We start from the raw sequence: 26,271 nt of genomic DNA, 5'->3' as shown, positions 1-26,271 counted from the left end.
GAGCCTCGACCTCCCTTTTCAAGCATTCCTCCCGCCTCGGGCTGCCCCCCTGGGATCGAGCCGCTTCATCGTCTGCCGGACGTTTTTTTTCCTTCTTCACCACACAGGTGCCTCGACCTCCCCTTTGAAGCCTTCCTGCCACTTTGGTCTGCACTCCGTTGGCAAGAGATGCTCCATGGGTGTAAACCAGGGATGCTCAAGAAGCACTTGGCCCCATGCATGCACGGTTGGGAGGGCCTTTTGCCCATGCAGTACCTCTAACGCACCATATTCATTTCCTTCCACACCACACGGGTGCCTCAACCTTCCCTTTCAAGCCTTCCTGCCACTTTGGACTGCCCACCGTGCACCCGAGTCACTCCGTGGGCATGAACCAGGGATGCCCAGTATCCCCTCGGCCCTACACATGCTCGTTAGGGAGACAACTTCGCCCGTGGGGGGACCTCTGCCGTGCTGTTTTTTTTTCCTTTCCACCACACTGGTGCCTCAACCTGCCATTTCAAGCTTTCCTGCCACTTTGAGCTGGCTCCCGAGTGAATGAGACACTCTGAGGGCCTGAAAGAGAGACACCCAGAATCCCCTTCACCCTGTACATGAGCGGTTGGGAGGCACTTTCACCCGTGGGGGGACCATGGCCACGCTGTATTTTGTTCCTTCCACACCACACAGGTGTCTCGACCCCCTCTTTAAAGCCTTCCTGCTGCTTTGGGCTGCCCTCTGTGGGCCTGAGACACTGTGAGCATAAACAAGGGACGCCCAGGATCCCGTGGGCCCCTCACATGCACAGTTGGTAGGCATTTCCTCCTGTGGGGGAGACTTCTGCTTCCCCGTTTTTTTATTCCCTTCCACACCACACAGGTTCCTATACCTTCAATTTCAACCTTTCCTGCCACTTAGGGCTGCCCCATATCTGCCCGAGATACTCTGTGGGAATCAAACAGGGACTCCCAGATCCCCTACACCCCGTGTAGGCGCGATTGGGGGGCACTTTTGCCTGTGGTGGGGACCTCGGCGGCACCATATTTTTTGTTACTTTCACCACCACACAAGTGCCTTGACCTCCGCATTCAAGACTTCCTGCTGCTTTGGGTTGCTCCACATGGGCCTGAGACATTCCGTGGGCAGAGAAATGCCCAGGATCCCCTAAGCCCCACGCATGCCTGGTGGGGATGCACCTTCGCCCCGGAGGGGGGGGATCCTCTGCCTCACCGTTTGTTTTTTTCTTCCACAACACAGTTGCCTCCACCTCCTAATTCAAGCCTTGCTGCCACCTTGGGCTGGTTCCCGTGGGTCCAGGGCTCTCCTTGGTTGCGAACGAAGGACCCCTAGGGTCCCTTGGGTCCCAAGCATGTGCAGTGGGGAGACTCTTTCGCCCTTTTGGGGCGACCTCGGTTTTGCCATTTGAGTTTTCCTTCCACAACACAGCTGACTCCATCTCCCATTTCAAGACTTCCTGCCATCTTAGGCTGACCCCTTGGGCCCAAACCACTCCATGGGTGCTAACCAGGATGCCCAGGGTCACCTGGGCCCCACACACACGTGGCAGGGAGGCACTTAAGCCCGCTGGGGGGTCCCCTGCTTTGCCGTTTGTGTTTTCGTTCCACAACAACGGTGCCTCCACCTCCTCTTTCAAGGCTTCCAGCCTCCTTGGGCTGGACACTGTGGGCCCGAGGCACTCCTTGGGAATGGATCAGGGACAGTGGGAGTCTCTGGGCCCTGGGCATGTGTGGTGTGGGGGCACTTTCGCCCATGTTGGGGACCTCTGCCTCGCTGTATGTGTTTTACTTTCACAACGCTGGAGCCTGCACCTCCCCTTTCAAGTCTTCCTGTCAACTTGGGCCAGCCACCGTGTGCCAAAGCCCTCCATGGGTGAGAACCTGGGATGCCCAGGATCCCCAGGGCTCCAAGCATGTGTGGTTGGGTCGCAATTTCGCACGTGGGGGACCTCTGCTCTGCTGTTTTTTTTTTCTTCCTCACCACACAGGTGGCTTGACCTCCGCTTTCAAGACTTCCTGCCACTTTGGGCTGCCCCCCTTGGGCCTGAGATGCTCTGTGGGCACGGATCAGGGAATCCCAAGATCCTCTTGGACCCACGCATGCGTGGTTGACAGGCACTTTTGCCAGTGTGGGGGACCTCGGCTGCAACTCATTTTTCCTTCCACACTGCACAGGTGCCTCAAACTCCCCTTTCAAGCCTTGCTGTCACTTTAGGCTATGACCTGTGGGCCCAAGGCTCTGGGTGGGCATGAATCAAAAATGCCCAGGAACCACTGGGCCCTGCCTATTTGTGGCTGAGAGACATTTTCATCTGTGGGGGGACGTCTGACATGCAGTATTTTTTTTTTTTTTCATTTCATTCCACACAGGTGCCTTGACTTCCTCTTTCAAACATTCCTGCTGCTTTGGGCTGCCCCCTCTGGGCCCAAGACATTCCCTGTGCATGAACCAGTGATGCACCAGATCACCTGGGCCACGCACGTTTGCGGTTAGGAGGCACTTTTGCCCCTAGGCATAATTCTGCCACCCTGTTTTTTTTGCTTCCACACGACGCTGGTGCCTCCACCTCCTATTTCAAAACTTCTTCTGATTTAGGCAGACCCCGTGGGCCTGAGACCCTACGTAGGTATGAGCCAGGTATGCCAAGGATCCCCTGGGCCCTGCAAATGCATGGTTGAGAGGCACTTTCACCTTAAGTGGGACCTATGCCTCGCCATTTTTTTCCTTCCACAACACACAGGTCCCTCGACCTCCCCTTTCAAAACTTCCTACCGATTTGTGTCGTCCCTCATGGGCCCAAATGCTCTGGGTGCATGAAGCAGGGATACCCAGAATCCCTATGACCCCGTGCATGCCCGATTTGGAGATACTTTTGCCCATAGGGGGATCTCTAATTAACCTTTTTTTTTCCTTGCTCACCGCCCAGATGCCTCAACTTACCCTTTCAAGCATTCCTGCCACTTTGGGCTGCCCCACTTGGTCCTGACAGGCTCTGTGGGCCTGACTCAGGGAACTCTAGGATCCTCTGGGACCCGCGCATGCACAGATGATAGGCACTTTTCCCTGTTGGGGGGACCTCAGCCGCGACTTTTTTCCCCTTCCAAAACACACAGGTAACTCGACCTCCACTATCAAGGCTTCGTGCCACATTCACCTTCTCCCCTGGGCCCGAGACGCCCTGTGGGCGGTAACCATGGGCACCCAAGAGCCCCAGGCCCAGGCATGTGCGGTTGGGAGGCATTTTCGCCCATGGGGGAGACTTCGGTCTTGCCGTTTTTTTGTCCTTCAACACCACACAGGTTCCTCAACCTCCCTTTTCAAGCCTTCCTGCAACTTTAGGCTGCCCCCAACCGGTGGGCGTGAGGCACTCCATGGGCATAAACCATGAATACCCAGGATACCCTGCACCCTGTGCATGCACGGTTGGGATGCCCTTTCTTCCTTGGGGAGGACCTCTGCCATGCCGTTTTATTTTCCTTCCAAACCACACAGGTGTCTTGGCCTCCCTTTTCAAGACTTTCTGCTGCTTTGGGCTGCTGGCCGTGGGACTGAAACCATCCATGTGCATGAAGCATGGATGCCCAGGATCCCCTGGACCCCAAGCATGTGCGGTTGAGAGACACTTTCATCTTTGGGTGGGACCTCTGCCACGCCATTTTGTGTCCCTTCCACCACAAACACGTGCCTCGAACTCCCAATTCAAGCCTTCCTGCTGCTTTAAGCTGCCCTCTCTGAGCCCGAGACACTCCATCCACAAGATCCAGTGAAGCCTAGGTTCCTCTGGGACACTCGCATGCACGGTTGGGAGGCACTTTCGTCCTTGGAGGAGACCTCTGCCGCGCCGTGTGTTTTTTTAGTTTCAAACCACAAAGGTGCCTGGACCTCCCCTTTCAAGCTTTCCTGACTCTTTGAGCTTTCCCCCATGGCCCCGAGATGCTCTGTTGCTATGAAACAGGGAAGCCCAGGACCCCCAGGGACCCCAGCATGCGTGGTTGGGAGGTAACATCACCCATGGTGGGGACCTCTGTGGCGCCTTTTTTTTTCCCCTTCCACATCACACAGATGCCACGACCTCCCTTTTGAAGCCTTCCTGCCGCTTTGGGTGGCCCCCTCTAGGCCCAAGACACTCCTTGGGCCTGAAGCAGGGATGCTCACAAGCCCCTGGGCACAGTGAATGTGGGAATGGGAGGCACTTTCACGCGTTGGGGGGACCTCTGCCTTTTGGTTTTGTTTTTCTTCCACAACACACAGGGGCCTCAACCTCCCATTTTAAGCATTCCTGCTGCCTTGGGCTGCCCCCCTAGGACCTGAGACGCTTCAGAGGCATGAAGCAGGGAAGCCCTGGATCCCCTAGGCCCCACGCACGCGCGGTTGGAAGGCACTTTCGCCCGTGGGGGGACTTCTGCAGTGCCATTTTTTTTCCTTCCATACCACACAGGTGTCTCCAGTTCCCCTTTCAAGCCTTACTTCAACTTTTATCTGCTCCCCATGGGGCTGAGACCCCCGTGAATGTGAAGCAGGGACACGCAGGATCCCCCGGGCCCCACAAATGAGTGGTTTGGGGGTACTTTCTCATGTAGGGGGATGTCAACTCTGGCTTTTTTTTTTCCTTTCACACCACACGAGTGCCTCGAACTCCCCTTTCAAGACTTCCTACCGCTTTTGGCTTCACCCCGTGAGCCCAAGTCGTTCCGAGGGTGCCAAACAGGGAAGTCCAGGATCCCCTGGGCCCCACCCATATGCAGGTCGGGGCTATTTCCCCCATGGAGAGGACAACTGCTGTGACATTTTTTTCCTTCCAAACCACACAGGTCCCTGAAACTTCCCTTTGAAGACTTCCTGCTGCTTTGGGCTTCCCCCATGGCCCAAAGCACTCCGTGGGTGTGAAAGAGAGATGACCAACAACCCCAGAGCCCCATGCTTGTGGGGTTAGGGGGCACTTTTGCCTTTAGGAAATACCTATACCACGCCATTTTTTTTTTTCATTTCACAACATTCAGGTGCATTGACTTCCAATTTCAAGATTTACTGCCTCTTTGGGCTGCCCCCCGTGGACCCAATCCGCTCTGGGTGCATGAACCATGAATGCCCAGGATCCCTGGGGCTCTGAGCATGCTCGTTTGGGAGGCACTTTAGCCCATCGAGCAGACATTGGCCACGTCATTTTTTTGTCCTTCTACACCACACAGGTGCATCAACCTCCCTTTTCAAGTCTTCCTGTTGCTTTTGGCTGTCCCCCATGGGCCCGCGATGCTTGATGGGCAGGATCCGGGGATGCCCAGGATCGCCAGGGCCCTATGCATATGGGCTTGGGCAGCACGTTCGTCCATCAAAAGGACCTTTGCCCTGCCGTCTTTTTTTCTTCCACACCACACAGGTGTCTCGACCTCCCATTTCAAGTCCACCTGCCACTTTGGACTGGCCCCTGTCGGCCTGTAACACTCCGTGGGCATGAACCAGGGCTGTCCAAGATCCCCTGGGCCCCATGCATGTGTGGATTAGAGGAACTTTCGTCTTTGGTGGGACCTCTGCCACGCCATTACTTTTTCCTTTCACAACAAACAGGTACCTCGACCTCCCATTTCAAGCCTTCTTCCCTCTTTGAGCTGCCCCCCATGGGCCCCAAACACTCCCTGCACAAGAACCAGAAACGCCTAGAATCCCCTGGGCCCTGGCATGCGTGATTAGGAGGTACTTTTGCCCGTAGGGGGGACCTTTGCCACGCCGTTTTTTTTTTTCCTTCCAAGCCAACCAGGTGCCTCGACCTCCCCATTCAAGCCTTCCTTCCGCTTTGGGATGCCCACCTTTGGCCCAACACGCTTTGTGGGCACTAATCAGGGTAGACCAGGATCTCCAGGTACCACGCTTTTGGGGTTGCAGGGCACTTTTGCCAGTTGGGGGACCTCTGCCACGCCAATTTTTTTTTCCTTCCACACCACACAGATGTCTCAACCTCCCCTTTCAAGCCTTCCTGCCGCTTCGGGCTGCACTATGTGGGCTCGAGACACTCTGTGGGAGAGAAGTAGCTCCTACACCCCTTGGATGCGCAGTGGGAAGGCACTTTGGTCCGTGGTGTGGGTCTTCTACCTCGCCCTTTGCTTTTTCCTTCCAAAACACATGTGCCTCCACCTCCTATTTCTAGCCTTCCTGCCCCCTCGGGCTGTCGGCCGTGGGCCAGAGGCACTCCCTGAGTGGAAAACAGGGACCCCCAGGGTCCCATAGGCCCCATGCATGCACGGTGGGGAGGTTCTTTCGCTCGTTCGCGGGACTTCTGATTCGCCACTTGTCTTTTCCTTCCACAACACAGGTGACTCCACCTCCCCTTTCAAGACTTCCTGCCACCTTAGGCTAACCCCGTGGGCCTGAGCTGCTCTATAGATGCTAATCAGGGATACCCAGGGTCCCCTTGGCCCCATGTACGTGTGTTTGGGAGGCACTTTCCCCGTGGGGGAGAAGTTTGTGGCACTTTTTGTCTTTTCCTTCCGCAACACAGATGACTCCACGTCCACCTCCAAGGTTTTCTGCCAAATTTGGCTGGACCCTGTGGGTCCGAGGCTCTCCTTGCACACGGATCAGGGACGCCCAGAGTCCCCTGGGCCCTATGCATGTGGGGTGGGTTAGCACTTTCGCTCATGTCGTGGGGCTTCTGCCTCGCCCTTTTTGTGAATTTTTTTCACAACACTGGAGCCTACACCACTCATTTCAAGGGTTTCTGCTGCTTTAGGATGGACCCCGTGTGCTGGGGCACTCCATGGGCTAGAACGTGGCATGGCCAGGATCCCCAGGGCTCCACCTATACGGAATTGGGAGGCATTTTCACCCGAGGGAGACCTCTGCTGCGCTGTTTATTTTTTCCTTTCACGCCACACATGGGCCTCGACGTCCCATTTCAAGACTTCCTGCCAGGTTGGGCTGTCCCCCATGGGCCAGAGACTCTCCATGTCCATGAACTACGGACACCCAGGATACCCTGGGCCCACACATGCTCATTTGGGGGTCACATTTACCCGTGGGGGTCCTCTACCGTTCCTTCTTTTCCTTTCCACCACACAAACGCCTCGACCTCCTCTTTTAAACCTTCCTGCCACTTTGGGCTGCCCCCCATGGGCATGAGATGCTCTGTAGGCATGAATCAGGGATACCCAGGATCCATTCTGCCTCACCCATGTACGGTTGGGAGGCACTTTCGCCCGTGGGGGAAACACTGCCACACAGTATTTTGTTCTTTCCACACCACACAGTTGCCACGACCTCCCCTTTCAAGACTTCCTTCCCATTTGGGATGCCCAAATGGGCCTGAGATGCATTGTGGGAGTGAACAGAGGACGCCCAGGATCCCCTGGGACCCATGCATGCGCGGGTGGGAGGCAGTTTCTCCTATGGGGGGGACTTCGTCCATGCCATTTTTTTTCCACACCACACAGGTGCCTCAACCTCCCCTTTCAAGACTTCCTGCCGCTTTTGGCTGCCTCCCGTGGGGCCGTGACTCTCTCTGGGTGTGAACCAGAGACCCCCAGGATCCCCTGGAGCCCGTGCATTTGTGGTTGGGAGGTATTTCGCCTGTGGGGGTGCCCTGGGCTACGCAGTTTTTTTCTTTTCCTTTCACCACCACAGAAGTGCCTCGACCTCCGCTTTCAAGTTTTCCTGCCACTTTGGGCTGACCCAGTGGACCTGAGATGCTCTGTCAGCATGAACCAGGGACACCCAGGATCCCGCTGGCAACGTGCAAGCTCTGTTGGGAGGCACTTTTGACAGTGGGCGGGAACTCTGCTCTTCCATTTTCTTTTCCTTACTCACCACACAGTTGCCTCGACTTCCTATTTAAAGACCTCCTCCGATTTGGACAGCCCCCCATGGGCCCCAGACACTCCATAGGCATGAACCAGGGACAGCCAGGATCCCCTGGGCCCTGTGCATGTGCGGTTGAGAGGCACTTTCACCTTAATGTGGATCTATGCTGCACCATTTTTTTTCCTTCCTCACCACACAGGTGCCTCGACCTCATTTTCCAAGCCTTCCTGTCACTTTAAGCTGCTCCCTGTGGGCTCAAGACTCCCCGTGGGCATGAATCCGGGATGCCCATGATCCCCTAGGTCCCGCTCATGCACGGTGGGGAGACACTTTCTCCTGTTGGGGGCAGACCTCTGCCTCGCCGTTTCTTTATTTCCTCCATGACACAGGTGACTTCACCTCTTCTTTCAAGCCATCCTGCCGCCTTGGGGTGGCCCCCGTGTGCACGAGGTGCTCCGTGGGTGTGAACCAGAGATCTCCAGGGTCCCTTAGGCCCCACGCATGTGTGGTGGTGCAGCTCCTTCACCTTTTGGCAGGGACCACCGATTCGCCATTTGTGTTTTCCTTCCACAACACAGGTGACTCTAACGCCCCTTTAAAAACTTCCTGAAGCCTAACGGTGTTCACGTGTGCCCTAGCTGCTCCATGGGTACTACCCAGGGATACCCATGGTCTGCTGTGCTCCACATCCACATTGTTGGGAGGCACTTCCGCCCGTTGGGGCATCTTCCGCCCCGTTTTTACCTTCCTCACCACACAGGTGCCTCGACCTCCCCTTTCAATCATTCCTGCCGCTTTTGGCTGCACCCAGTTGGCCCAAGATGTTCTGTGGGTGTAAAGAAGGAAAGCACAGGAAACCCTAGGCCCCACGCATGCGCTGTTGGGGGGCACCTTCGCCCGTTGGAGGAGCTCTGCAGCGCCATATTTATTGCCTTCCACAACACACAGGTGCCTCAATCTTCGCTTTCAAGACTTCCTGCCACTTTTGGCTGCACCCCGTGGGCTAGAAACGCTACTGTGTGTAAAGCAGGGATATCCAGGATCCCCTTGGCCCAGCGAATGTTTGTTTGGAAAGAACTTTCGCCCGTGGGGGGATAGCTGCTGGTCCGTTTTTTTTTTTTCCTTTCCACCGCACAGGTGCCTCGACCTCCCATTTCAAGCATTCCTGCTGCTTTGGGCTGCCTCCTATCGGGATGAGATGCTCTATCAGCATGAACCAGGGATGCACAGGATCACCTGTGCCCCACATATGCGTGGCTGGGAGGTACTCTCGCCCATCGGGGACCTCGGCGATGCCGTATTTTGTTCATTCCACACCACACAGGTGTCTCGACCGCCACTTTCAAGTCTTCCTCCCGCTTTCAGCTGCCCCCTGTGGGCCTGAAACACTCCCTGGGCACGAACAAGGGACAGCCAGGGTCCTGTGGGACCTTCACATGCACGGTTGGGAGGCAGTTTTTCCCATAGTGGGGACTTCTGCCGTTCCGTTTTTTCCACACCACACAGGTGCCTCGAACTCTCCTTTCAAGATTTCCTGCTGCTTTAGGCTGCCCCCACTTGGCCCGAGGCTAGCAATGGGCATGAGCCACGAAAGCTCAGGATCCCGTGGGCCTGGCCCATGCACCGTTGGGAGGCACTTTCGTTGGGGGGCCCTGTGCCATGCTGTTATTTTTTTCCTTCCACACCACACAGATGACTTGACCTCACATTTCAAGATTTCCTGCCAATTTGGGCTGCCCCCCATTAGCCTGAAATGCTCCATGAGCGTGAACCAGGTATATGCAGGTTCCCCTGGGCCCCACAAATGCATGGTTGAGACTCACTTTGGTCTTTGCAGGGGACCTCTGCCACGCCATTATTTTTTCCTTCCACAACAATCAGTTGCCTAGTAATCCCATTTCAACACTTCCGGCCACTTTGAGCTGCCCCCATGGACCCGAGATGCTCCAGATGCAAGAAACAGGGACACCTAGAATCCCCCGGGACCCTCACATGAGCAGTTGGAAAGCGTTTTTGTCCTTAGTGGGGGGCCTCTTCCCCATGGCGTTTTTTTCTTTTGAAACCGCAAAGTTACCTCGACCTCCCCATTCAAGACTTTCTGATGCTTTGAGTTCCCCCCATGGCCCTGAGATGCTTCCTGGGCATCAAACAGGAATGCCCATTATCCCCTGGACCCCAAGCATGCACAGTTGGGAGGCAATTTTGTCCGTGGGGGGACTTCTACCGTACCATTTTTTTCCTTAAATGCCCCACAGGTGTTTCGACCTCCCCTTTCAAGTCTTCCTAACGTTTTGGGCTGCTCCCCTTGGGCCTGAGTTGCTCCGTGGGTATGAAGCAGGGAATCCCAGGATGCTCTGAGACCCGCGAATGCACGGCTGATGGGCATTTTTGCCTGTGGGGGTGACCTCAGCCACAACTTTTTTTTGCTTCCACACCACACAGGTGCTTCAACCTCCCTTTACAAGTGTTCCTGCTGTTTTGGGTTGACACTGTGGGCCAGACGCACTCTGTCGATGTGAAAAAAGAGTGCCCTATATCCCCTGCGACCTGTGCATTTGCGATTGAGAGGAAATTTCATCTTTCCGGAGCTGTATTTTTTTTTTTTCCTTTCACACCACGTAGGTGTCTCGACCTCCATTTCACGCTTTCCTCCCTGTTTGGGCTTCCCCCAGTGGGCACGAGACGCACCTTGGGATCGACTGCATCTGGTGGCACGGATCCACTGCACCCCGCGCGTGCGTGGTTGGGAGACATTTTCGCCCGTGGGGGAGACCTCTGTCATGCCATATTTTTCCTTCCTCACCACACAGGTGACGCGACCTCACTTTCCAAGCCTTCCTGCCGCTTTGTGCTGCCCCCCGTGTGCCCAAGACTCTCAGTGGGCATGAACCAGGGAAGCCCTGGATCCCCTAAGCCCCGTGCATGCACGGTGGGGAGGCATTTTTGCCCGTGAGGGGCGGACTTCTGCCTCGCCATTTGTTTTTTCCCTCAATGTAGGTGCATTCACCTACATTTTTAAGCCTTCCTGCCAGCTTGGGCAGTCCCTGTTGTGCCAAGGCACACCATGGGTGTGAACCAGGGACCCCAGGGTCAACTGGGCCCCAGGCATGCACGGTGGGGAGGCTCTTTCACCCAGTGCGGGACATCTGATTCACCATTTGTGTTTTCCTTCCACAACACAGGTGACTTCACCTACCCTTTCAAGGCTTACTCCCGCCTTAGACTGACCCAGTGGGCCTGAGCTGCTCCATGGGTGCTGTCCAGGGATGCCCATCGTCCCTTGTACCCCACACATGCACTGTTGGGAGGCACTATCACCAGTGGGTGGGAACTCTGCTGCGTTTTTTTTTTTTCCTTCCACACCACACAGGTGTCTTGACTTCCCCATTCAAGCTTTCCTGCCACTTTAGGCTGCCCCTGTTTGAACCGATACACTTTGTGGGCATGAATCAGGGAAGCCCAAGTTCCCCAGGGACCCGAGTATACATGGTTGGGAGGCACATTCCTCCGCTGGGGGACCTGTGCCGCATCATTTTTTTCCTTCCACACCACACAGGTCTCGACCTCCCATTTCAAGCCTTCCTGCCACTTTGCGTTGTCCCCTGTGGGCCTGAGATACTCTGTGGGCATGAATCAGGGATGCACAGGATTCCCTGGGACCCACACATGCGTGATTGGGAGTCACTGTCACCCGTGGGGGAGATCTCTGCTGTGATACTTTTTTGTCCTTCCATACCTCACAGGTGCCTCGACTTACACTTTGAAGCCTTACTGCTGCTTTGAGCTGCCCTCCGTGGGTGTGAAACACTGTGTGAGTGTGCAGGATGGACTCTCAGGATTCCCTGGGCCACACGCATGCACGGTTGAGAGGCACTTTTGCTCTTAAGGGGACCTTTGTGATGTCTTTTTTTTTCCTTCCACACCACACAAGCACCTCTTCTTCCCTTTTCAAGCCTTCCTGCCACTTTGGGCTGCCACTTCTGGGCTTCAGACACTCCATGGGCACCAAATATGGACGCCCAGGATTATCTGGGTCTTGCAAATGAGCAGTTGGGAGAACTTTCCTCCGTGGGGGGGAACTCTGGAGTGCCACTTGTTTTTCTTCCCTGCCACACAGGTGCCTTGTCCTCACTTTTCAAGCCTTGCCGCTTTGGGCTGTCCACTGTGGGCCTGAGATGCTCCTTGGGCCTGAACTACCGATGCCCCCAATCACCTTAGTGGAGTGAATGCACGGTTGGGAGGCCCTATCACCCACTGAGGGGACCTATGCTGCTCCGTTTTTTGTTCCTTCCACAACACACAGGGGCCTCGACCACATTTTCAAGATTTCCTGCCACTTTGGGCTGCCACCCGTGGGAAAAAGATGCTCTGTGGGTATGAAGCAGTGACACCGATGATGACCTGGGCCCCACACATGCACAGTTAGAAGGCAATTTCGCCCGTGGAGGTACATCTGCCACACCATTTTTTTTTCCTTCCTCACCACACATGTGCCTCGACCTCCCCTTTCAAGAATTCCTGACACTTTGGGCTGTCCTCCATGGGCGTGAGACGCTCTGTGAGCATGAACCACGGACACCCAGGAACCTCTGGGCACCATCTATGAGCAGATGGGCTGCACTTTCGCCCATGGGGGGACCTCTGCCACGTCGTTTTGTTTTCCTTCCACACCACCCAGGTGCCTGGACCTACTCTTTCAACTCTCCTGCGGCTTTGGGCTGCCCCGTGTGGGCAAGAGATGCACCATGGGCATGAATCAGAAACGCCAATGATTCCCTGGGACCTATGCATGCACAGTTGGGAGGCACTTTCGCCCATTGGGGAGACTTCTGTCGTGATGTATTTTTTCCTTCCTCACCACACAGGTGCCTTGACCTCACTTTCCAAGCCTTCCTGCCCCTGTGGGCTACCCCCTGTTGGCCCAAGATGCTCTGTGGATGTGAAAAAAAATACCCAGGAATGCCTGGGCCCTGCATATGTTGGGTAAAGAGGTGTTTTCCTCTGTGATGTGACATCTGCTGTGCTGTATTTTTTTTCCTTCCACAACACACAGGTGCCTCAACTTCCCCTTTCAATACTTCCTGCCGCTTTGGGCCGCCCTCCCAGGTCCAAGATGTTGTGTAGGCATGAAGGAGCGATCCCGTGGATCCCCTGGGTCACGCACATGTGGGGATGGGAGGCACTTTTGCCCCTGGGGGTACTTCGGCCACGCAGTTTTATTTTTCCTTCCACACCACACAGGTGCCTCCACCTCCTATTTCAAGACTTCCTCCGATTTGGACAGCCCCCCATGGGCCTGAGACACTCCATAGGCACGAGCCAGGGACCCTTAGGGGCCCCTGTGCCCTGTGCATGCACAGTTGACCGGCACTTTCGCCTTAAGGGGGACTTCTGCCATGATATTTTTTTTTTTTGTTTCACAACACTCTGGTGCCTCGACCTCCAATTTCAAGCCTTCCTGCTGCTTTTGTATGCCCCCCGTGCGCCCAAGAACCTTCTTAGACATGAACCAGTGATGCCCAGGATTCACTGGACCCCATGCATTCGCGGGTGAGAGGCACTTTCGCCTTTGGGAGGGACCTATGCTGCATAATTTTTTTCCTTATACAACACAGTGGTGCGTCGACCTCCCCTTTCAAGCCTTCCTCCCACTTTGGGCTGCCCCCCCGTAGGCATGAGATGCTCTGGGCTCATGAATCATGGATGTGCAGGATGCCCAGGGCCTGGCACATCCTCGTTTGGGAGGCACTTTCACCCATGTGGGTGACCTCTACTGTGCCTTTTTTTTTTCCTTTCACACCACACAGGTGCCTCGACCTCCCGTTTCAAGGCTTCCTGCCACTTTGGGCTGGCCACAATGGGCCCAAGACGCTCCATGGGCGTGAACTAGAGACACCCAGGATACCCTTGGCTCCATGCATGCTCATTTGGGGGACACTTTCTCCCGTGGGGGTCCTCTGCCGCCCAGTTTTTTTTTTTTTACACCACATTGATGCCTCGACCTCCCCTTTCAAGTCTTCCTGTCGCTTTGGGCTGCTCGCCCTTGGGCATGAGATTCTCTGTGGGCATGAACCAGGGATGCCCAGGATCCCCTGTGCCACACACATGCACGGCTGTGGGAACTTTCTCCCGTGGGGTAACTCTGAAACGACATATTTCTTTCCTTCCACACCACACAGTTACGTCGACCTCCCCTTTCAAGCCTTCTGTCCACTTTGGGCTGCCCCCAGTGGACCTGAGACACTCCGTGGGTATGAACAAGGGAATCCCAGGATCCTGTGGGCCCTGCCTATGCACAGTTTTGAAGTAGTTTCTCCCCTGAGGGGGAGTTTTGCCCCACCGTTTTTTTTTCCCAAACCACACAGGTGCCTTGACCTTCCCTTTCAAGGATTCCTGACGTTTTTGCCTGTCCCCCGTTGGCCCGAGACTCTGCATAGGTGTGAACCAGGGATGCCCAGGATCCCCTGGGCCCCCGCACATGCACAATGGGGAGGCACTTTCTCCCCTGTTGAGTGGCCTCTAACTCGCCATTTGTGTTTTCCTTTCACAACACCGGACCCTGCACCAGGAAAGCTTGAAAACGGATGTCGAGACACTTCTGTGGTGGTTAAAGGAAAAAATAAATGGCTCGGCCAAAGTCCCCCCCACAAGCAAAAATATCTCCCAACCATGCATGTGTGGGACCCAGGGGAATCCCGGACTTCCCTGGTTCACAGCCATGCAGAGTCTCTTGCCCATGGGGACAGGCAAAAGCTGTAGGAAGGCTTGAAAGGGAAGGTGGAGGCACCTGTGTGGTGTGGAAAAAAAATTGCACAGCTGAAGTCCCTGCCACAAGAGAGACTGCCTCCCAACTGCCCATTGTCAGTGCCCACAGGATCCTGGGTGTCCCTTATTCTAAACCATGGAGCGTCTAAGGCCCATGAGGGGCAGCCCAAAGTGGAAAGAGGGCTTGAAAGAGGAGGTTGAGGTACCTGTGTCGTGTGGAATGAACAAAATACGGCAGGCGAAAGTGCCTCCCAACTGCTTATGTGTGGGGAACAGTGGATCCTGGACATCCCTGGTTCATGCCCACAGAGTATCTCATGCCCAGGGGGTGTAGCCTGAAGCCGCAGGAAGGCTTGAGATGGGAGGTGGAGGCACCTGTGTGTTGTGGAAGGGGAAAAAAAAGACACAGCAGAGGTCCTTCCCATGGGCGAAATAGACCCCAACTGTGCATGCGTGGGGCCCAGAGGATCCTGGCTTTCCCTGTTTGGTGCCCTCAGAGCATCTCAGGCCCATGAGGGGCAGCCCAAAGTGGCAGGAAACCTTGAATGGGGTGGTCGAGGCCCCTGTGTGTTGTGGAAGTAACAAAAAAACAGAGAGCAGCAGAGGTCCCCCCACTGGGTGAAAGTGACTCCCAACCACGAAATTCCTGCACCCAGGGGATTGGGGCATTGCTGGTTCAGGCCCAAGGAGCATTTCATGCCCATAGGGTACAGCCCCAAGTGGCAGGAAAACTTGAAATATGAGGTCGAGGCAGCTGTGGGGAATAGAAGGAAAAAAAAATGGGGCGCCACAGATCCCCCCCAACAGGCGAAAGTGCTCCCAACCGCACATGTGCAGGGCCCAGGGAATTCTGGCATCCTTGTTTGGCGCTGAAGGAGCATCTCAGGCGAAGAATGGCAGCCAAAAGTGGCAGGACGTTTGAAAGGGGAGGAAGAGGCACTTGTGTGGTTAGGAAGGAAAAAAAATGACATGGTAGAGATCCCCCCACGGGCGAAAGGGCCTCCCAAATGCACATGTGCGGGTTGCAGGGCGTCCTTCCACAGGCAAACTTGCCTATCAACCACGCATGCGTGGAGCCCTGGGTATCCTGGGGTTCCCTGATTCATGCCTATGGAGAATTTTGGGTCCAAAGAGTGTAGCCCAAAGCGGCAGGAATGCTTCAAAGGTGAGGTCGAGGCACCTGTGTGGTTTGGAAGGAAAAAGAAATGGCACAGTAGAAGTCCCCCACGGGCAAAAGTACCTCCGAACCGCACATGCGAAGGTCCCAGGGGATACTGGGCGTGCCTGTTTCACAGGCTCGGAGAGTCTTGCAGATGGGGGGGCATACCAAAGCAGCAGGAACTGTTGAAAAGGGAGGTCGAGGCACAGTTGTGGTTTGAAAGGAAGAAAACACGACGTGGCAGAGGTCCGTCCCAAGGCTGAAATTTCTTCCCAACTGCACATGTGAGGGCCCCACGGGATCCTAGGCCTCCCTGAATCTTGCACACTAAGCATCTTGTGCCCACTGGGGGCAGCTCAAAGCAGGCAGGAAGTCTTGAAATGGGAAGTCGAGGCACCAGTTTGTTGTGGAAGTAAAATAAAATGGCATGGCCAACGTCCCCAACATAGGCCAAAGTCCTCAACTGCACATACACAGGGCTCAGGAGATCCTGAGCTTTTCTGGTTCATGTGCATAGGGCATCTCATGCACACACAGGGAGCCCAAAGTGGAAGGAAGTCTTGAAAGAGGAGGTCGAGGCACCTGTGTGGTGTGGAAAGGAAAAAAAAAAAACGGCGCTGCCGAAGTCCCCTACATGGGAGACACTGCCTCTCAACCATGCATGTGCAGGGCCCAGAGTATCCTGGTTGTCCCTGGTTCAGGCCCACAGAGCGTCTCATGCCCACCTGGGGTAGCCCAAAGTGGCAGGAAGGCTAGAATGGGGAGGTCAAGACACCCGTGTGGTGTGAAGGAAAAAAAAAAAAAACGCCACTGCAGAGGTCCCCCTACCGGGTAAACGGCCTCTCAACCACTCGTTCACAGGACTAAGGGCGTCCTGCGTGTCCCTGCTTCATGTTCATGGAGTGTCTCAGGCGCATGGGGAGCAGATCAAAGCAGAAGTAAGGCTTGAAAGGGTAAGTCAAGGCGTCTGTGTAGTATGGAAGAAAAAGAGCATGACAGAGGTCTCCCTACGGGCGAAAGTGTCTCACTACCGTGCATGACCGGGGTGAGGGGATCCTAGGCTTCTGTGGTTTGCACCCCCGAAGCGTCTCGGTCCCAAGCAGGGCATCCCAAGGCTGCAGGAATTCTTGAAATGGGAGGTCAAGGCCCCTCTGTGTTGTAGAAGGAAAATAATTGGAGCCACAGAGGTCCCCCCAACTGGCGAAAGTGCCTCTCAACTGCACATTCACTGCACCCAGGGGATTGTTGGCATCCCTGATTCAGGCCCAAGTAGCATCTCGGGCCCAGGGGGACAACCTCAAGCGGCAGGAAGGCTTAAAATGTGAGATCCAGGCACCTGTATGGTGTGGAAGGGAAAAAAACGGCACGCCAGAGGTTTCCCCCCAGGGGAGAAAGTGCTCCCATCCACGCATGTGCAGGGCCCAGGGGATCCTGGGCATCCCAGCTTGGTGAACACGGATCATCTCGGCCCACAATGGACAGCCCAAAGCGGAAGAAAGGCTAGAAATTGGAGGTCGAGGCACCTGTGTGGTGTGGAAGGAAAACAAACTGGCACAGCTGATGTCCCCTCACGGGAAAAGGTGTCTCCCAACTGCGCATGCCTGGGGCCCAAGTGATACTGGGCATCTGTGTTTCGTGCCCACAGGGCTTCTCGAGCCCATGGGGAGAAACTCAAAGCGGCAGGAAGGCTTGAAAGAGGAAGTCGAGACACCTGTGTGTTGCAGAAGGAAACAAAAGCGGCTCAGCAGTGGTCCCCCCCACGGAAGAAAGTGCCTTCAAAACGTGCTTGCATGGGGCCCAGGGCATCCTGGGCGTCCTTTATTAATGCCCATGGAGTGCCTCAGGCTCATGTGGGACAGCCTAAAGTGGCAGGAATGCTTGAAAGGGGAGGTTGAGACACTTGTGTGGTATGAAAGGAAAAAAAACTCCAAGGCAGAGGTCCCCCTACTGGAGTTAGTGCCTCCCAAAAGCCTATTACAGGGGGCCTAGGGGATCCTGTGTGTTCCTACTTCACAATCACGGAGTGTCTCAGTCCCACAGGGCACAGATAAAAGTGGAATAAGACTTGAAATGGGAAGTCGGGGCAACTGTGTGGTATGGAAGGAAAAAGAAACGGTGTGGCAGAGGTCCGCCCACGGGCAAAAGTGCCTCCAAATCGCGCATGCACGGGGCCCAGGGCATGCTGTGCTTCCCTGATTCTCACCCACGGAGTGCCTCTGCCCACTGGGGCCAGCCCAAGGCAGCAGGAAGGTTTGAAAGGGGAGTTACAGTCTCCAGTGTTGTGAAAGGAAAACACAAACGGCGAGGCAGAGGTCACCCCCACACGGGCGAAAGAGTTTTCCAACCACTCATACACAGGGCCCAGGGGAGTCTGGGCATCCCTGATCCATGCCCAAGGAGTGCCCAGGGCCCACAGGGTCCAGCCCTAGGCGGCAGGAAGTCTTGAAATTACAGGTGAAGGCACCTGGGTTGCGGAAGAAAAACACAAATTGTGCAGCAGAGTCCCCCCACAACGGTCAAAAGTGCCTCCCCACCACTCATCTGTGGGTCCAAGGGGACCTTGGGCAACCATGGTTAACCATGGAGGGACTCGGGCCCACGGAATCAGCTCAAGAAGGCAGGAAGTCATGAAAGGAGAGGTGGATTCACCTTTGTTGTGGAAGGAAAACACAAATGGCGAATCAGAGGCACCCCCCAAAGGGAGAAAGAGCCTCCTCACTGTGCATGCTTGGGGCCCACGAGGGCCAGTCCAAGGCTGCAGGAAAGCTTGAAAGAATATGTGGAGGCATCTGTGATGCAGAAGGAAAACAAATGGCGAGGCAGAGGTCCCATTCCACGGGCAAAAGTGCCTCCCCACCGCACAGGCATGGGGCCCACGAGATCCTGGGCATCCCTTCTTTGCAAACACAGAGCATCCCACGCCCACTGAGGGCAGCCCAAAGCGGCAGAAAGGCTTCAAAGAGGACGTCGAGGCACCTGTGTGATGTAGAAGAAAAAAAATGGCCCAGCAGAGGTACCCCCAGGGGCGGAAGTGCCTCCCAACCGCACATGAGCATGGCCCAGAGGACACGGGGAATCACTGGTTCATGCCCATGGAGAGTCTCAGGCCCAAGGGCGGTAGCTCAAAGCGGCAGGAAGGCTTGAAAGGGGAAGTCAAGACACCTGTGTGGTGTGGAAGGAAAAAAATATGGTGCAGTAGACGTCCCTGCACAGGCGAAAGTGCTTCCCAACCGTGCGTATGGAGGGCCTGGGGGATCCTGGTCTTCCCAGGTTTGCATCCACAGGGAGTCTCAGGCCCATAGAGGGCAGGCCAAAGCAGCAGAAATTCTTGAAAGCAGACATTGAGGCAGTTGTATGGTGGTGAAACAAAAAAAAATATCTCTTTCGAGGTCCCCACCACGGGTGAAACTGCCTCCCAGCCACGCATGTGCAGGGCCCAGGGGATCCTGGGCTTCCCTGGTTCACAAGAACAGGGCTTCAGAGGCCCACACGGGCAGCCCAAAGCAGAAGGAAGTCTTGAAAGGGGAAGTCGAGGCACCTAGGTGGTATGGAAGGACAAAAATTTGCAGCTTAGGTTCCCCACACGGGCGAAAGTGACTCCCAAGCGTGCATGCGTGGGTCCCAGGGGATCCTCGGCATCCCTGCTTCACACACACAGAGTGTCTTAGGCCCACGGGGGGCAGCTGAAAGTGACAGTAAGGCTTCAAACGGGAGGTCGAGGAAACTGTGTTGTGTGAAAAGAAGAAAAAAAAGCGCAGGCGAGGTCCACCCCACAGGCAAAAGTGCCTATCAACCACCCATGCTTGGGTCTCAGAGGATCTTGCGGTTTCCTGAGTCATACTCAAGGAGCATCTCAGGCCTAAGGGGTGCAGCCCAAAGCGGAAGGAAGGCTTGAAAGGATAGGTCGAGGCACCTGTGTGGAGTTTAAGGGGAAAAAATGGCATGGCAGAAGTCCCACCATGGGCAAAAGTGTCTCCCAACTATGCATGTACAGGGCCCAGGGCATAATAGGCTTCCCTGTTTCATGCCCACGAAGCGTCTGGGGGCCACGAGGGGCAGCCCAACGCATCAAGAAGGCTTGAAATGTGAGGTCGAGTCACATGTGTGGTTTGAAAGCGAAAAAAAACACTGTATGGCAGAGGTCCCCCCAAGGATGAAAGTGCTTCCCAACAGCGCAATCGAGGGTCCCAGGAGATCCTCGGGATCCCTGGTTCTTGCCTTCAGAGCATCTCGGGCCCACGTGGGGCAGCTCAAAGAGGCAGGAACGGTTGAAATGGGAGGTCGAGGCACCTATTTGTTGTGGAAGGAAAACAAAATGAAGTGACAGAAGTCCCCCGCAAAGACGAATGTGCTTCTCAAGTGCACATGAGTGGGGCCCAGGGTATCCCTCACATCACTGTTTCATACTCATGGAGAGTTTTAGGCCCACGGGGGCAGCCCAAAGCAACAGGAAGGCTTGAAAGGGGAGGTCGAGGCACCTGTGTGTTGTGGAAGGAAAAAAAATGATGCGGCATAGGTCCCCACCAAATGTGAAAGTGCTTCTCACCTGTGCATTTGCAGGGTCCGGGAGATAATAGACTTCCCCAATTCATGCCTACAGAGCATCTCGGGCCCACAGGGGGCAGTCCAAAGTGGCAGGAAAGCTTGAAATGGGAGGTCGAGACACCAGTTTGTTGTGGAAGGAAAACAAAATGGCGTGGCAGAAGTCTCCCCCAAAGACGAATGTGCCTTTCCACCGCACATGCTTGGAGCCCAGGGGATCATGGGCATCCCTGCTTCTCTCCCATGGAGAGTTTCAGGCCCAAGGCGTGCAGTGCAAAGCAGTAGGAAATGTTGAAAAGGGAGGTTGAGTCACCAGTGTGGTGTGGAAGGACAAAAAAATGGGGCGGCCGAGGTCCCGCACCCGGGCCAAAGTTTCTCCCAACCATACATGCTTGGGGCTGAGAGGATCCTGTGCGTCTGTGTTTCACGCCCACAGGGCGTCTTGGGCCCACGCGGAGAAACCCAAACCGTCAGGAAGGCTTGAAAGAGGAGGTCGAGGCACTTGAGTGTTGTAGAAGGAAAAAAAAATGGTGTGGCATATGTCCTCCCTAAAGGCGAGAGTGCCTCCTAACCGTGCATGCACAGGGCTCTAGAGATCCTGTGTGTCCCTGTTTCACACCCAAGTGGACAAGGGGGCAGCCCAAAGCAGCAGGAATGTTTCAAAGTCGAGAGGCACCTGTGTGGTGTGGAAGGAAAAAAAAAGGCACAGCAGTGGTCCTCCCCACGAGCGAAGTGACCCCCAATTGTGCATGCGCGAGGCCCAGGGGATCCTAAGCTTCCCTGTTTGCCACCCTCAGAGCATCTCGGGGCCACAGGGGACAGCACAAAATGCCAGGAGTTCTTGACAGGGGAGGTCGAGGCTCCTGTTTGTTGTGGAAGGAAAAAAAAAAACGGTGACACAGAGGTACCCCCAATGGGTGGAAGTGCCTCCTAACCACACATTCACTGTGCCCAGAGCATTAGGAGAATCCCTAGATCAGGACCAAGGAGTGTCTTGGGCCCACAGGGGACAGTACCAAGTGGCAGGAAGGCTTGAAAGGTGAGGTCGAGGCACCTGTGTGGTGTGAAAGGAAAAAAAATCTGTGCACCAGAGGTCCCCCCTCATGGGCAAAAGTGCCTCTATCCCACCCAGGGTATCCTGAGTGTCCCTGCTTCCTGCCCAGAGTGTCTCAGGCCCAAGGTGGGCAGCTCAACGCAGCAGTAAGTGTTCAAAGGCAAAGTCGAGGCAACTTTGTGGTGTGGAAAAACAAAAAAACAAAAAAAAAACGTGGCGGTAGAGATCCTCTGCACCGGCGAACTTGACTCCCAGTCGCGCATGCGTGGATCTCAAGGAATTCTGGGCATCCCTGGTTCATGCCCATGGAGCATCGTGGGCCCATAGGGGGAAAAGCAAAGTGGCAGGAAGACTTAAAAGTGGAGATCGAGGCATCTTTGTGGTGCGGAAGGAAAAAAAAAGGGCGTGGCAGATGTCCCCACACGGGTGAAAGTGCCTCCCAACCGTGCATGTGTCGGGCCCAAGGGATCCTGGGATTCCCTGGTTTGCACCCACGAAGGGTCTCAGGCCCAAGGGGGGCAGGCCAAGGTGACAGGAATGCTTGAAAGGGGAGGTCGAGGCCCCTGTGTGTTGTGGAAGGAAATAAAATAAGGACCCACAGAGGTCCTCCCAAAGGGGGTAAAGGGCCCGCAAACCGCAATTTCACTGCACCCAGGGGATTGTGGGCATCCCTGGTTCAGGACCAAGGTGTCTCTTGGGCCCACGGGGGGCAGCTCCAAGTGTCAGGAAGTCTTCAAATGTGGGGTCGAGTCACCAATGTGGTGTGGAAGGACAAAAAAATGGCGCGGCCGATGTCCCGCCCACGGCCAAAGTGTCTCCCAACTGTGCATGCCTGGGGCTGAGGGGATCCTGGGCATCTGTGTTTCACGCCCACAGGGTGTCTCAGGCCCACGGGGAGAAACCCAAAGCACACACGGGGGACAGCCAAAAGTGGCAGGAATCCTTGAAAGGGGAGGTAGAGGCACTTGTGTGATGTGAAAGGAGAAAAAACACTCCAAGGCAGAGGTCCCATCACGGGAGAAAGTGCCTCCCAGCTACTCATTCTCGGGGCTCAGGGCATCCTACATGTCTCTGCTTCACATTCATGGAGTGTCTCCGGCCCACGGGGCCAGATCAAAGCAGAAGTAAGTCTTGAAAGGGGAAGTCGAGGCACCAGTGTGGTGTGGAAGGAAAAAAAAAAACCGTGCTGCAGAGGCACACCAATGGACAAAAGTGCCACCCAACCATTCATCCACGGGTCTCGGGGGATCCTGGGCTTCACTGATTAGTGCTCACGAAGCGTCTCGGGCCCAAGGAGGGCAGCCCAGGGAGGTAGGAATTCTTGAAAGGAGAGGTTGATTCACCTGTGTGTTGTGGAAGGAAAAAAAACGGTGAAGCAGAGGTCCCCCAAACGAGTGAAAGTGCCTCCAACTGCACATACGCAGGGCCCAGGGGAGTCTGGGCATCCCTTTTTCATGGCCATGGAGCACTTCCAGCTCACGGGGGCACCCTAAGCCGTCAGGAAGTCTTGAAAGGGGAGGTTGCGGCACCTGTGTAGTGTGGAAAGACAAAAAAACAGTGTGGCCGAGTTTCCCACCATGGGCGAAGAGGCCTCCCAAAGGAGCATGTGTGTGGCCCAGCAGATCCTGGGCATCCCTGTTTCATGAACCCAGAGAGTCTCGGGCCCACGGGGGGCTGCCCAAAGAGGCACGAATATTTGAAATTGGAGGTCGAGGCAACTGTGTGTTGTGGCAGGAAAAAAATGTGACACGGCATAGATCCCCACCTAAGGCGAATGTGCCTCTTGCCCTCGCATGCACAGGGCCCAGGGGATACTGGGCATCCTTGTTTCATGCCTACGTACTGTCTCGTGGCCATAGGGGGCAGCCCAAAGCTGCAGGAAGGCTTAATATTGGAAGTCAAGACAACTGAGTGTTGTGGAAAGAAAAAGAAATGGTGAGGCATAGGTCCCTCCTAAACACGAAAGTGCCTCCTAAAACCGCATGCACAGTGCCCTGGGGATCCTGGGCATCTCCATTTCACAACCACGGAGAGTCTTGGGGACATGGGGGGAAGCCAAAAGCAGCAGGAAACCTTCAAAGGGGAGGTCGAGGCACCTGTGTGGTGTGGAAGGAAAAATTGGCACAGCAGACGTCCTCTCCACGGGTGAAATAGCACCAACCGATGCAGGCATGGGGCCCAAGGGATCCTGAGCTTCCCTGCTTGCCACCCTTAGAGTGTCTCGGGGTCACGGGGTGCAGCCCAAAGTGGCAGGAAGGCTTGAAAGGGGAGGGTGAGGCACTTGTGTGTTGTGAAAGGAAAAAAAAAAATGCCGTGGCGGAGGTCCCTCTACGTTAGAAAGCGGCTCCTAACTGCTCATTCGCAGGGACCAGGGGATCCTGAGTGTCCCCAGTTCGCCTTCAAGGAGTGTCTCAGGCCCGCGGGGTGCAGATAAAAGTGGAAGTGAGGCTTGACAGGGGAAGTCGAGACACCTGTGTCGTATGGAAGGATAAAAAACAGCGAGGCAGAGGTCCGCCCAACGGGCGAAAGTGCCTCCCAAACGAGCATGCATGGGGCCCAGGAACTCCTGGGCATCCCTGCTTTATGCACCCAGAGCGTCTTGGGCCCATGGCAGACTGCTCAAAGTGGTAGGAAAGTTTGAAAGGGGAGGTGGAGGCACCTGTGTGTTGCGGAAGGAAAAAACAATGACACGGCATATGTCTCCACCAAAGGCAAATGTGCCTCTCACCCACACATGCTCGGAGCCCAGGTGATCCTGGGCGCCCCTGGTTCATGCCTACAGAGCAACTCTTTCCCACGGGGGGCAGCCTAAAGTGGCAGGAAGTCTTGAAATTGGAGGTCGAGGAAACTTCAGTGTATTGGAAGGCCGCCCTAAAGGCGAAAGTGCCTAATAACCGCGCATGCATGGGGCTGTGGGGATATTGGGCATCCCTGATTGGCACCCTCAGAGCATCTGGAACCCACAGGAGGCAAAGCAAACGGTAGGAGACCTTGAAATGAGAGGTCGAGGTCCCTGTTTGTTATGGAAGGAACAAAAAAACGAAGCAGCAGAGGTCCCCCAAACGAGTGCAATTGCCTCCCAGCTGTGCGTTCACTGCAACCAGGAGATTGTGGGCATCCCTGTTTCACGCTGAAGGAGCGTCTGGAGCCCACAGGGGGCAGCCCAAAGCTTCAGGAAGGCTTGAAAGGTGAGGTGGAGGCACCTGTGTCAAATGGAAGGAAAAAAAACAGCACGCCCAAGTTCCCCCCCACGGGCAAAAGTGCCTCCCAACAGCACAGGTGTGAGACACAGGGGACCATGGGCATCCCTGCGTAGCATGCAGAGTGCCTCAGGCCCACAGGGGCCAGCCCAAGGCGGCAGAAATGCTTGAAAGAGGAGGTGAAGGTAAATGAGTTGTGGAGGGAAAAAACAAATGACGAGGCAGAGGTCTGCCCCATGGGCGAAAGTGCCGCCCCACCGTTCATGCGTGGGGCCTAGGGCATTCTGGGCATCCCCACTTCATGCCCAAGGAGAGTCTCTGGGCAACTGTGGCAGCCCAAAGCGGCAAGAAAGCTTGGAATGAGAGGTCGAGGCACCTGTGTGGTAAGGGAGTAAAAAAATAACGAGGGACAGAGTTCCCCCAACGGGTGAAAGTGCTTCCCAACCGCACATGCACAGGGCCCAGGGGATCCTTGGCATTTCTGATTCATGCCCAGAGTGCATCTCTGGCCCACGAGGGGCAGCCGGAAGTGGCAGGAAGGCTTGAAAGGTGAGATCGAGGCACCTGTGTAATGTGGAAGGCAAACGAAACTTCACAGCACAGGTCCCACCATGGGCGAAAGTGCCTCCCACCCTTGCATGTGCGGGGCCCAGGGGTTCCTGAGCTTCCTTGTTTCATGCCCACGGAGCATTCCAAGCCCACAGGGGGCAGCCCAAAGCGGCAGGAAGGCTTGAATGGGGAGGTCGAGGAACATCTAGAAAGAGGAATGGAAGAAGAGCGGTATGGCAGATGTCCCCCCACTGGCGAAAATGCCTTCCAACCTCGCATGTACAGGGCCCAGGGGATCCTAGGTGTCTCTGCTTCATGTACACGGAATGTCTCTTGTCCATGGGGAGCAGCTGAAAGTGGCAGGAAGACTTGAAAGGGGAGGTCTAGTCACATGTTTGATTAGGAAGGAAAAGAAATTGGCACGGCAGATGTCCCGCCCAATGGCGAAAGTGCTTCCCAACCGCGCATATACGGGCCCCAAGGGATACTGGGCATCCCTGATTCGCACCTTCGGAGGGTCTGGCGGTCACATGGGGCAAGCCAAAGCGGCAGGAGAGCTACAAAGTGGACGTCGAGGCACATGGGAGGTGTGGGAAAAAAAAAACGGCGTGGCAGTGTTCCCCACCACGGAAGAAACTGCCTCCCAATCGCGCATGCTGGAGGCCCAGGGGATTCTGGGAATCCCTGGTTCATGCCCACAGAGCATCTCATGCCCAAGGGGCACAGCCCAAAGCGGTGGAAATTCTTGAAAGGGGAGGTCGAGGTACCTGTCTGGTGGAAAGGAATAAAAAGGCATGGCAGAGGACCCCACGGGCGAAAGTGCCTACCTAACGAGCATACGCGGGGCCCAGGGCATGCTGGGCATCCCTGTTTCATACACCCAGAGTGTCTTGGGCCCGGGGGGACAGAACAAAGTGGTAGGAAGGCTTGAAAGCGGAGGTTGAGGTCCCTGTGTTTTGCGGAAGGAAAAAAAAAATGATGCAGCATAGGTCCCCACAAAGGCAAAAGTGTCTGTCACCCTCACGTGCGCTGGGCCCAGGGGATCCTGATCCTCCCTGGTTCATGCCTACAGAGTGTCTTGGGCCCACAGGGGGCTGTCCAAATTGGAGGAAGTTTAGAAATAGGAAGTGGAGGCACCTGTGTGATGTGGAAGGAAAAAAAAAACAGTATGGCAGAAGTACCCACAGCGGCAATAGTGCCTCCCAACCGTGCAT

This window comes from Pongo abelii, chromosome 13 (genome assembly GCF_028885655.2).
Source record: "Pongo abelii isolate AG06213 chromosome 13, NHGRI_mPonAbe1-v2.0_pri, whole genome shotgun sequence".
Classification (NCBI taxonomy): domain Eukaryota; kingdom Metazoa; phylum Chordata; class Mammalia; order Primates; family Hominidae; genus Pongo; species Pongo abelii.
This window is presented reverse-complemented; position numbering follows the sequence as displayed.